Here is a 13210-nt window from a genome sequence, read left to right as displayed (position 1 = left end):
ATAATGAACTAATAAGTCTTTCCCATCTCAATCTCAGTTACTCTGTCGCATTAATATTGTGGGCTGAGTGTGATTCTGGTTTCAGTCCAGCAGCATCCTCCCTCAGATGTGTGGGCAATAAGCCCCTTCCAAGTCCAGTCCATCAAAGACCCTCTCTACTCCATGGGCATGTTCTTCAGACCTTACTGTGCTGTGCTTCTCCCTCTCCAAAAATATATATACACTCCATCCCTGTGCCTTTGGTGGCACTGCTGTTGGAACCTTTTCCATGCTGTAGGCCGGCTGGTACGTGGAAGTCCTGGCTCTTCCCCAGGTGCAGTGTCTCCTCTTGCCATCAGTGATGTCAAATCACTGAGTTGATTGATGGAGACGCACCCTTAGGGATGTGGGAGGAACAGAGCCTGGCACAACTCACAGCCAAAGCCAGGTCTGACTTGGCCTCTTCGGTGTCACCACAGAGAGCAGAGCCCCTGCTTTTCTTCACCTTTCACATTTATTTTAAACCAAAACCCCAAGATCCAAACAAACCTCCCTGCCTGGAAATCCAGGGCTCAGACTAGCTACAGGGGCTGGGGGAAGCCAGGAACCAGGGCAGGTGTATACGATTTCCTGATGGTTTTCTCTTCAGCAACACTGATGGCACTGAAGTCCTGCCATCCACAATGACAGGAGGGCGGGTCATGTTACTATGATGCTGAGGCCCTAGAAATTGGGGGAATAAAATTGGAAAAAGGAGAAATATAGGGGATCTCAGAGGCCACAACCCTCCCTGCCCCCCACCAACAAAAAATTCTGAGTAGCGCAAACACTGAGGAGCTAAGCGAAAGTCCCAAGCCAGAGGAGCAGAGTTCCACCCAGCCTGACTCATCGGTTCAGAGGAGGAGCCAGTGCTAAGCTGGCAGAGCCAGCCTGCCGCTTACTGTGCTGTGACATCAGCTTTCAGGCGTGAAGCCTCTTTGGGGCTGTTCTGACTGGGTTTGAAAAAATCCACCTCCTCTGCCTTTTCCAAACCCCAGGCCCTGACAGCTGCTCTGGACAGCCGGGTGACTGAAAACGTACAATGCAAACCAGCTCAGAAAGGCCAGACTCTCACTGCTGGAGCCCCAGCCTGGCTTTCAGAGTGTCCAGGATTTACAAGGGGGTTTGAAACCTATTCATGACTTATGATAAGAGTCAGCACTAGGCATAAGCAGACTAAGCAATTGCTTAGGGCCCGAGTAGCTCAAGGGGGCCCTTATTAATTATTAATATGTGTTGGGGGGGGGGAAATATCCCTGCTTAGAGCCCCCAGTGGGCTAGCATCAGCCCAGTTTATGATGCTTTATGATTTCAAGGGAAGGCTGTGTGTGTTTGTGTGCGAGAAGAGATGAGGGAATAGGGGAGGGAGGGATGTGTGATTGAAGGAAATGGGGTTAGGGGATGTAAGGGGTCTGTGTGTTAGAGCAGGGGGGTTCTAAGAGGAGTTGGAATAGGGGAAAATGGGGGAGATGAGCTAAAGATGAGGGGGGTCCAGAGAGGAGAGTGGAAGCAGGATATATGTGTGATAGTGCCTGAGGATGAAGGGAGGTGAACAGATCAGAGTGGGGGTAGGGGATGCAAGGTGTGGGTTGGTAGGGGTGAGAGAGACCATGCATTGTTAGCTTGTGCATGCTCACGTGCAGAGGAGAACTGGAGACATGCTCATATTTTTTCATTTGTCCATCTATCCTGAGCCCCAGAAACCTTGTACCTTTGTAAACTCCCTCGCCGAGGGAAAGTATTTCACAATATCACACTCAGCAAAACTGACTTTCCCAGAAAACCAGGTCCTTGCATCTCCAAACATTTCTCTGTGTGGTTGTTTTGCTGCAGATCTATGACTCTTTCCCCTCGTGAGCCGGGGAAGCAGCAGCACTATAGACTTCCTGTGCTTAGATATGCAAGGAAATGCAAATGGCCAGAGCAACATTAACACTGAGATTTTGTGTTTTGTTTACAGAGAGCAGAAATGCCGCGCCTTTGGTAAAGGACGTGGAGATTGAGGAGCACATGGGGACTCCATCTACAATGCAGAAGGCAGAGTAAGGTCTCCAGGCGGGACTCTACTGTTACAAAAGGACATTACACTTCCAGACAAGCGATCTGGAAATCGCTTCCGTTGTTACTTACCCAACAAATCCCAGGTGAAGACTTTTGCATTTCCCATGCAAGAGTTGGTGCTGTCACTCATGCCTAGGACTTGAGACCTAGCTGGCCAATGGAGAGGCCTCTCTCTGGAGCCCACCAATATCACTTCTGCAGTGGCTGGAAGGGGCTGGGGTGTGAAATGCTCCCTTTAACTAGGAGTTGAGCCCATTGCCGGCCATTGCTCCCAGCTGTGGAGTGTGATGAGAGTGAAATTGGAGAAAGAGGATCACTTTCCAGGAGGAACCTAAAGTGGTGTGGGACCAGAGCTTCAGGAATGCAGGACTGGGGCTGGCTGCTGGGAGATAAACAGAGAGCCACAGCATTAAGGCTGGCTTCTCATCATGTCTAATAATGCTGCCCATCACCACAGTGTCTGGGCACCTTCCGCATAAAATCAATAGCAATAGCACTGTCCCTAGTAGACTTCATGGAGTCTCTGGCATGTCTCCCCTTTTGGGTTAAAAACTCTGTAACTTACAGTTCTGCCTCGTCATTTATTTCTAATGAAACATTGCTCCCCTGGCTCCACCCTCTGTCAGCTGCTGCTATTGCTAGATTACTGATCCAGTCAGAGCTGCTCACCCAGAAACACGGTGGTCATTTCCTCTCATTCCTTCTTCATGCATGAAACGGCCAAATTCGAACCCTGGGCTCCAGGGAATCCAGATTGTGGTCGCACAGTGGCAGAAAGTCTAGTCAGAAGTGAGTGGCAGTGGCACATACTGCTCAGAAGCCCTGCCTCACCTGGTGCTCAGAAAGTGAGCAAAGCTGGCCAGGGAGTTGGCAGGCCAGGGCACAGGGGAGATGTAACATACTGTCATCCACCCTCCCCTGGAGGTGAAACCCCCTCTGTGAAAACGATGCTGTGAGTGACTCAAGCCACAAACCTGGTGATCAATAACAACTCAAGCACATAAACATAGGATGGGCCTGAACAGGGTGTCCTGCTTAGAAGTGCTGTCATATACCGGCATCTGGAGACAATCGTAACAGGCTCATTAGAAACGCCATGGACGGAGCGAAACTCATCCGCCGTCAGGCCTAGTTTGGAGGCTCTCATTTCTGATGTAAAAGGTTGCCATAAAGAGGGCAGCGATTGATTGTTCTCCACATCCACCGGGGGTAGGACAATATGTAATCAGATTAGTTTGCAGCAAGGGAGATTTAAGTTAGATATTAGGAAAGGCTTTCTAACTATAAGGATAGATAAGCTCTGGAACAGGCTACCTTAGGAGGTTGTAGAATCCCTGTCCTTGGAGGTTTTCAAGAACAGGTTTGACAAACACCTGTCAGGGATGGTCTAGGTATACTTTCCTGCCTCAGACTGGGGAATGGATTAACTGAACTCCTGAGGTCCCTTCCAGCCCTACATTTCTTTGATGAAGCTTGCAAATTCAGGGGAAGCTGCAGTCCATCACCTGTCGCAGCCTATCAGCTATATACAGCACTGAGGCTAAACACACACTACCCTCCACTCCAAAGCCAAAGATTGCAGCTGGAGAGGTGAGAAAGAAAAAACATTCTACTGAACCCACAAAGGACCCTAGCCCTGATACTAGGAAGCAGATTTGCTGAGCATAGATGACCCCACAAAAGGGCCAAATGGATTGGGATCTGAGACAAAGGCATAGATTTGCAAGTGACTCAGAGTTGTGCCTCCCAATGAAGGGGAAACCAAAAGGAACAGACACCAGAGGACATGGATAAGAGGAAAGATCCTCTCATGGATCAGTGACTGGTGAAAAGGTAGGAAACAAAGGGTAGGAATAAATGGTCAGTTTTCAGAATGGAGTGAGGTAAATAGTGATGTCTCCCAGGGATCTGTACTGGAACCAGTCCTATTCAACCTATTCAGAAATGATCTGAAAAAGGGGTAAACAGTGAGGTGGCAAAAATTGCAGATGATAGAAAACTACTCAAGATAGTTAAGCAGACCGCGAAGAGCTACAAAAGGATCTCACAAAACTGGTTGACTAGGCAACAAAATGGCAGATGAAATTCAATGTTGATAAATGCAAAGTAATGTACATTGGAAAATATAATCCAAACTATACATATAAAATGATGAGGTTTAAATTAGCTGTTACCACTCAAGAAAGAGATCTTGGAGTCATTGTGGATAGTTCTCTGAAAACATCCATTCAATGGGCATCCACTCAAAAGCTAACAGAATGTTGGGAATCATTAGGAAAGGGATAGATAATAAGATAGAAAATACCATATTGCCTCTATATAAATCCATGGTATGCCCACATCTTGAATACTGCAAGCAGATGTGGTTGCCCCATCTCAAAAAAGATATATTGGAATCGGAAAAGGTTCAGAAAAGGGCAACAAAAATTATTAGGGGTATGGAACGGTTTCCGTATGAGGAGAGATTAATAAGACTGGGACTTTTCAACTTGGAAAAAAGATGACTAAGGGGGATATGATAGAGATCTATAAAATCATGACTGGTGTGGAGAAAGTAAATAAGGAAGTGTTATTTCTCAGAACACAAGAACTAGGAGTCACCAAATAAAATTAATAGGCAGCAGGTTTAAAACAAACAAAAGGAAGTATTTTTTCACACAATGCACAGTCAACCTGTGGAACTCCTTGACAGAGGATGTAGTGAAGGCCAAGACTATAACAGGGTTCAAAAAAGAACTAGATAAATTCATGGAGGATACATCCATCAATGGCTATTAGCCAGGATGGGGAGGGGTGGTGTCCCTAGCCTCTGTTTGCCAGAAGCTGGGAATGGGCAACAGAGGATGGATCACTTGACGATGACCTGTTCTGTTCATTCCCTCTGGGGCACCTGGCACTGGCCACTGTCGGAAGACAGGATACTGGGCTAGATGGACCTTTGGTCTGACCCAGTATGGCTGTTCTTATGTTCTTATGGACAAAGGGAAAAGTTGATGCTGTAGAGGAGATAGAAAAACAGATCTCCACAGAGGAAAACTGCCTCAAAGTGCGTCTCCAGACCTGAAGTTATTGTATTCTGTTCTATTCTATTCTAGGCAGAAAAGGTAGCAACACTTCTAGTTAAGCTTGCCCAACACATTCCATTGTAAGTCCCTGTTTTCTGTTGCTTATAACTTTGCCAAACTTTAACCATCCAGGCTGAGATTTTCCATACTGGGTGTTTGTCATAGGCTGACTTGTTTTTACATTTCAGCTAAAATTGTTCAGTGATTTCTCAGAATGAGATTAGGGGAAAACGTGTTGTTTTTACCCATGTTAAAAAAATTCGTACCGCTTTTTCATTGAGAAGCTCTAATTTTGGAGCAAGAGCTTGACATTTGGCAAGAAGTCACCCTTGTGTCAGAGATGTGCCTTTTGCTGTCCCTGTGAAAATTTGCCCAAATTTGGTCAAGTTATAAACCTCTAAAGATCTTAGTTCACACATGCTCAGTAGAGATCTCTTAGGGTTTGGCAATGAAACTCTGAACATCTGCACTGAGCATGCTGTATCCCCTCGCAGCTCCTACATGACAAACTGAACTACAGCTCCAATGAGGCTCTGTGGCAGGATATCCAAATCAAAATATTTTGGGTTTGGGTGTTTGTTGTTTCATTGAAAAACCAACATTTTCTGCAGAAAGCAGGCACTTTTTGTGAAAAACTTAGTTTAGCTGAAAGTCCAATTTGCCATGACCAAAACTTTTCAACCAGCCCTAGTTGCCTTCCAACGTCTGCAACAAATGAGGCAGGGGTCCTACAGACAACAAATTCCTTCACTGCACAACCCCGATTCATCCCTAGAGTGTGGTGCATCATGTGCACTGAATGTTGTGAAGGCCAAAACTATAACGGGGTTCAAAAAAGAATGAGATAACTTCATGGAGGACAGGTCCATTAATGGCTATTAGCCAAGATGGTCAGGGATGCAACCCCATGCTCTGGGTGTCCCTAGCCTCTGCTTGCCAGAAGCTGGGAGTGGACGAAAGGGGATGGATCACTCCATGATTGCCTGTTCTGGTCATTCTCTCTGGGGCACTGGCATTGGCCACTGTCAGAAGACAGGATACTGGGCTAGATGGACCATTGGTCTGCCCTAGTATGGCTGTTCTTACGTTCTTAATGAAGGATCCTGTTGAAAAAATAGTATGTGACCATATAATTAAAGACTGTATCAGAATGTATACATACAAGGGGGCCAAACTAAGGTTGCACAGGCAGCTTTAATTCTGGCATTTCCTGACTTCTGAGTGCTTGGCTTTGCAATCTTAATAATGTTCTTTTAATGTAGGATTTTGGGGATTATATGTAGGTTCTTATACAGCCCTCATCACCATAGTACCTGAGCTAGTATTTATTCTGCCTCATGCAGTCACAGGCCTTGAACTGCCATACTGTCCAGCACTTGGGGCAGGAATGGGACAATAGGAGACAATGATATCTTTAACCCACCTTTTCACTTCCCATATTCTTGCATAGACAGGGGCCTGTCTGGCTTGCAGTGTAAGTCAGAGCAGCTTCCAGGTTGCTGTAACTTATCATCTGCTTCCTATGTTTGTCTATGGGCTCTGGGAAGCAGAAACTGCAGTAGCACCATGTTCTCCACCACCACCCCCCTACACCAGAGCCCGGAGCAGGGCTATCATACAGCTCTGATGCCAGCTCTCTGCCTCCCAAGGAGCCCACCAGCACAAAGGGGTATTCTCAGGGGCCAGTTCCACTCCCTTTAAGAGCAGGACCCTTAGTGTAACCGCAAACCAGGCCCATTGACTCTTTTGGATCTCAAGAGCCTTCCAGTGGGCCATTTAGTCTCCTGTCCTGCATCATTTAAAGATTGAGCCCATCGTCCTGAAAACAGTCCTGACAAACGAGTGTCCAGTCTTGGCCCTGAGTGTGTCCTGGAATGGGGACTTCACACACTGCTCTGGCAGCTTGTTCTATCCCTTTCCTTCTGATATAAAGGGTAGAACCCACCATCTAACATCTTTAGAGTTCCATGGAATTGTGCCTGCCATCTATCCATCTCAGATGAATGAGGGGGACGGGGTTGAGAATGGGGGAGAAAAGGAGGTGTCACTTGCTTTTCTGATTTGGAAAAATCCTGGAAAGGCTGAGTCAGTAGCCAAGTCTTCCACGGACCCAATGGCTGAGCCTGCTTCAGCCTCCATCGGCCTGTCACCTGGGGAGAGGGAGCAGTTGTCAGCAGCTCTCCGATTAAGTCATGTGGCATCAGCTTTGAGAGCAGGTCAGAAGCAGCGGCACCTTGTGCTTAAGCCATGGGCGCTCAGGCATCCTGATGGGAAGTGGCACATCAAAGTGGGATTTGTGAGTAGGTCCGGCAGGCGGCTTCTCCTCTCATCTCTGCTGGGGGAGGGAAAGGCCAGTTCGCCAGGTAACTTCCGAACCTCTTGCGTCAGGATCACACTGCCTGCAGATCACTCTGTCCAATGGAGTTTGCTTGCCTCAGCCTTCTGCATTCAGGTGCATGGCCTGCCCCTAAGTGAAGCATAGAGAGAATATGGCCTGGAGCTCTCTAAACCAATTAAGTCTGGCTATTAACACAGCAAACCCAGACAACAGAGTGCACTGGACACGCCTCAGTCCCTAGAGGAGAAAGTCAGCGCAGTGAAGGCCCATGACACTGCCAAGAACTCTGTGGCCCACATCTTTCAATCTATTTGAGAATCATGTTTCATTGCTTCAGCTTTCTCTTCAGCAGGCACGGAAAACATAAAACAGAGTGAAAATACAGCACTAACAATCCACCATCCTGCTCCAGTGCCTGCCGTACCAGGATCTCAAAGCACTTTACAAGCAGCAATTAAGCCTCCCAACAGACCAAGATTATCTCCGTTTTCAGAGTGTAGGCACAGAGAAATTATGCAAATTTCCTACAGTCAACAAGTGAGTCATAGGCAGAGCTGTGAATAGAATCTAAGAGTCTTGATTCCCATTCACTTATTTAAACCATTACAACAATACAAGCCACAATAGCAAATGCTATGTGAGTGCCCTGTATAGTAGATATAATGCAGCTTTCAAACCCAGCCTAACATTTTCCAAAGTGCTGCATCCGGTAATTTTAACAGAGGAATTTTTGTCTGTGCTAAACATTTCCTGTTCTGCTGATATCCACAACTGTACCTAACCCCTCAATGGTGCTCAGATACCATGATGATGAGTGTCACATAAAAATCTGGACAGACAGGTAGAAGAGCATCTGTGGTGATAGGGATAGATAGATGTGTCTGGTGACAGACAGACAGACCAGAAGCTTTTCTCTCCCTTTCTGTCTTTTTGTATCTCTTAAGCTGTGTCTACACTTTAAAATCTGTGATGTTTGATACCAGGTGGTACGTAGGAACTACCATAGCAGATCAAACCAGGGCTCCATCTAGTCCATTATCTTGGTTCAGACATTGGCCAGCACAAGATGCTTCCAAGGAAGGTGTAAAATCCCCATATTGGACAGTTTCTTCCTGACCCCAGCTAATGTTGGAGGGTGCACCCTCCAAGAGCTTATCCTCTTCTTTTTGCTTCTTACTGCTTTTCTGCCTAGCCATGTCTGTCTTTGATCGGTTTGTTTTGAGTGTGATCTGACTTTAGATTGTAAACTCCTTGGGGCAGAGGCCTTGCACTGCATGTGGCTCCCTCAGCAGGGGTTACAAATGGTTGTCCTCGATGTAGATAGGGCCAGCTGTATTCACTCCCTGTTGTCAGAAAGTGCTATTGGCCCTCATAGAATTAGGGGCCAGCCATGCTTTGTTACAATGGATGCTCAGCTTGGCTGAGCCCGTCTACAGCCATGGGACAGCTATTTTCAATTCCAAGAGTGGGGGGATGAGCCGAGCCTTCTCTGACAAGCATGGGCCCTGTTCTCCATCACAGGATCACAGTAACACCCATTGACAAAGGTCCCTGATGACAAGCACAGCAGTGCAGACTGTCTTTGTCCTGGTTGTTTCCCCTTTCCGGTCTGTGTCCCTGTTTCAGACTTCTCTCTGGGTCCTCCTCCCATCCCTCTGTCTCTAGATCTCTGTCTCATTGTACAAAATTCTCCACCAAAATATTTCCACAAATAATTCCTGGTCTGTAGCTCAGTCATGAATACCTCATGGCACGTATGCTTGAAATGCAAATGATCGTGATTGGACATGTAGAATCCTTTTGTTGTCCCTGATTGGATAAATGTATCAGTGTGATGCCAGAATTTGCTCTCTGAGAGTATTTTCTAGTACCTGTGATTACCCCTTCCACGGATTGCAAATGCTAAAGGGCACAGCCAAGGGCAGGGCAGGGTGAGGTCACTAAATGAATAGCCGCAGATTCGCTCAGCTGTACTGATCACCCGCAGCTACCCACGTACGAAAATTGGGGGCAATTTTGGCAACAGCTGTGGTAGCACCCTGTTCCCCAGTAGGGTTGCACAGCCCTACAGGAAATATCACCCTGAACCTACACTATAGCAGTAAGGATCTGGAGAATCCAGCATACACTACCCCCAATCCATTCTTTCCTAGGAATTCCTTCAAGGATATAAACAAACAAACCAAAGCCCTTCCTCAGGCCCATCCCCAGTGCCCCAGCTGTGTTCAACTCCAGGAGAAATCATGTTGGAAAGCGTTTCTCGGGGTGACGGGGCTGCTTAGAGGCACTTAAAACAAAACAACCAAAGCCACTCAATTAGAGTTTGGGGCTTAGGCTGCCCTTTATCTCATGAAAAAAGGATTAAAGCTCTCTGATAATTTATAAAGCGCTTAAGAGTTTAAAGGGGAATTGAGCTTTTATCTGAACTATCAGATAACAGAAAGCACGCAAAGACCACGCACAAGGCAGCTCCATGCTGCAGTCACTCTACAGAGCAAAGAATTTTTGCCATCAGCCCGGGGATCCGACCCCACTCCCACTGAACGTAATAAACAGACTCCCCTTGCCTCACTTGTATTTGTAGCCATGCAACTACGGCATGTCCCATCGCCTCAGATATTCAGCCAAGTAACTCTCACTTGGATCTTGGAAGGCTTCAAGCATTTGTTACTTAGTAGCTCAACTGCACTTCCTTCCTGAACCAACCCTCGTGTGTAACTCAGGGTTAGGTCAAGATCAGTCACTCCTCCTGCGTCTGACACTGAGGACTTGTTCCGCCACACCGTGTGCTGATGTCACTATTATTTATTGAGCACTGTCAATGCATTCAATGCTGTGCAAATATATTAGGAAACACAGTCCAGGACTCAGAGATCTTATAATTTTGTTCAGCCTGTTTTTATTTGGTTGATATTTCATTCAGCCAGTTAATATTTGAGTGGTTGAAATTGTCCTTCATTATTATCCTGGTAGATCTTGCTGCCTTCCCAGATCTCTCTCTTTCTGTTCACCATCAGTGATGACCTCCCCTGACAGCTACATTCTGGCAGAACAATGATTCTGTCAACCAACAGAGGGAGGCACAGGAGTGCAGGACACTGAACTTTCACTGGCTCTGATCCTAGACAGTGGAACTCACTCCCACAGGGTATAAGAGATCATGGGCCTCACTGCCATCACAACTAAATGCAAAACACACTTCAGCTTAACTGTCCCTCAAGAAATTCTACACACACACACACACACAAAGAAAACAACCCTATAAACTTACCAGTCTCTTTCCTCTTGTGCTGGCCCTCTGCCCAAGCGTGGATTTTGCCCAGCAGTGAACAAGATGCTCATGTCAGTAGCCCCAGTGTGAATAAGCATTGCACACTTGGGCCTTTTGTCACTAAAGCTAGCAGAATCTTCCACAAGGAGTAAGGCAATTGAAAATTGTCACCTCTTTCCCGTTTCACAAACCGTCTGCGAGAAGGTCATGATATTCTTGAATAAATTAGTTACTCAAAATTATTTGCTGAATCATCATTTGTAGGAGGGCTTTCAAGGACAGGATGAGGCATGAAGGTTGGCTGGGGAGAGACTGTGGGGGCTATTTACAGGAGACAGTGAGGTCTAGTGGTTAGTTCACTGGTTTTGGAGACCTGGGCTGGAAATCCAGAAGTTAGCAAGAGGTTGTTCAGAAACTCTCAACATCAATGTCTCATCACAGGAAAGGTCCATGAATGTTTCTTTCACTGTATGTGACATAACAGCACTTGCAGTCACTTTTGCATGAAAGGGATTTCTAATCCACGCCTTTGTTTTCCAATCCTTTTCAGAGAAGTACTCCGGAAACTGCAGTTAAAACTTTCCAGGTGGTTGCTGATAATGGGTTGCAGGTCATGCTTTGGCAAGGCATTTTGATCCAAAAAGTCATCCAGTAACAAACAAACAAACAAACAAACAAACAAACAAACAAACAAACAAACAAACAAACAAAGTTTCAAAACTGCCACTGTCCAGAACATACCACAAGGAAAGTTTCTTGAGCCAACTTTTGATTTTGTCAGTGAGAGAAAAGATGGAAGCATCTTGCCCTTCAAGTTAGGTATTTAACCCATTTAGGCATTCAAAAATATCTGCCAGGTAAGCTAGCCAAACAAGCCACTTGGTATCTGCAAACTTTTTGGCCAGCAGGGAATCTTTATCTTAAAGAAAAATACTCACTTCCTTCCTGAGCTCAGACAAATGATGGAGAACCTTTCCCCAAGACAACCACCAAATTTCTGTGTGGTAAAGTAACTGATGGTGCTCAGCTCCCATCTTAGCTCACAAAACTCCACAGACATGGAGCAACTCTTCATGAAGTTGCCTTTACAAACAGCTTCTTGAGAACTTGTTTTAGAATGGGTGGCTTTTTTATTGTTGCAACTATTGCTATAATACAATACAATACCAAAAATATAATAGTGAGTCCAGACTGCTTGTGGTGCAACAGCCTGCACTCGGGTGACTAGCCCACTGTTTTTTCCAGTCATTGTACGAGCACCATCCCTGCAAATTCCTACACAGCACTGCCATTCCAAGCCAGAATCAGAGACAAAAGCAGCCAAAAGCGCAAAGAGCTGCTCCCTTGTAGCACACTGTGGTAATGGCCGACAGAACAGAAATTCCTCTTGGAGTTTTTTGTCATTCTCAAATTTTACATATATCAGCATCTGAGCAGCAGCTGACACATCCATCGTTTCATCAAGTTGAACGAGAGGAAAAAAGGACTCCACTTGATTTTGGCAATCACTTGTTCAGTTACGTCATTTGCCATACTGTGAATATGCCTGGCAATAGTATAGTTAGACAGGGTAATCAAATCAAGTTGAGTCGCTGCACCTTGCCCCGTCATAATCAGAACCATCTTCTTGGTATATGATAGAAAAAAAAATTCTCCAAAAGTGTGCGGTTTCTCAGTTTTAGCTATCCAATATAACAGCAAAAGATGACTCAAGGGCTTTCTCATTTGCTGGAGCTGCTGTTTTCAGTACTGTTGTCTGGCACTTTAGTGCTCCCAGCTTTCACTGAAAAAAATCAAGCAGTTTTGTTTGAAGAGAACTGTGCCATGTCTGCAAGTGCCACAACATTTTAGATGGTTTTAAGCTCTCCTTTGCTAGAACTTCACCACACACCAAACGCTGTGGCCACGGGTCAAAATCAGTCCATGTAAATCCATATTCCAAATAGTGTGGATCATATTTGTGGTTTCTTGGTTTTTTACTGCTGTTCAGATCCTCATTGACAGCCCTTCCTTTGCTGCGAGTGGCAACTGACTCCCCTTCATTACCTCCCTTTCTCCACTTTTCTTCAGAAAATGGTTCATTGCTAAAATTATTTCCGCAGCAACTTTTCAAACTGGCTTCAGCCACAACGTGCTCAATCTGTTGCTAGGAAATCGTTTCAGACAGTTCCGACAGGCGCGGGCCTGAGAAAGGAAGTGGTGCACAGGGCCGGTGTTCCGGGGTGGCAAGCAGGGCAATTGCTGGGGGCGCCATGAAGTTAAGTTGCTTGGGCTTTGGGTTCAGTCCTGCATGGGCCGCGAGGCTCAGGCTTCAGCTTTCTGCCCTGGGCCCCAGCAAGTCTAATGCCAGTCCTGGTGACCCCATTAAAATTAACTTGTGACCCATTTTGGGAGAACTGCTGAGTTAGACTATAGGGTCTTTGGGTGGGGATTGTCTCTCAGTAGATGTTTGAGTAG

This window comes from Chrysemys picta, chromosome 3, assembly GCF_011386835.1.
Source record: "Chrysemys picta bellii isolate R12L10 chromosome 3, ASM1138683v2, whole genome shotgun sequence".
Classification (NCBI taxonomy): domain Eukaryota; kingdom Metazoa; phylum Chordata; order Testudines; family Emydidae; genus Chrysemys; species Chrysemys picta.
Note: the sequence above shows the minus strand (reverse complement) of the source record.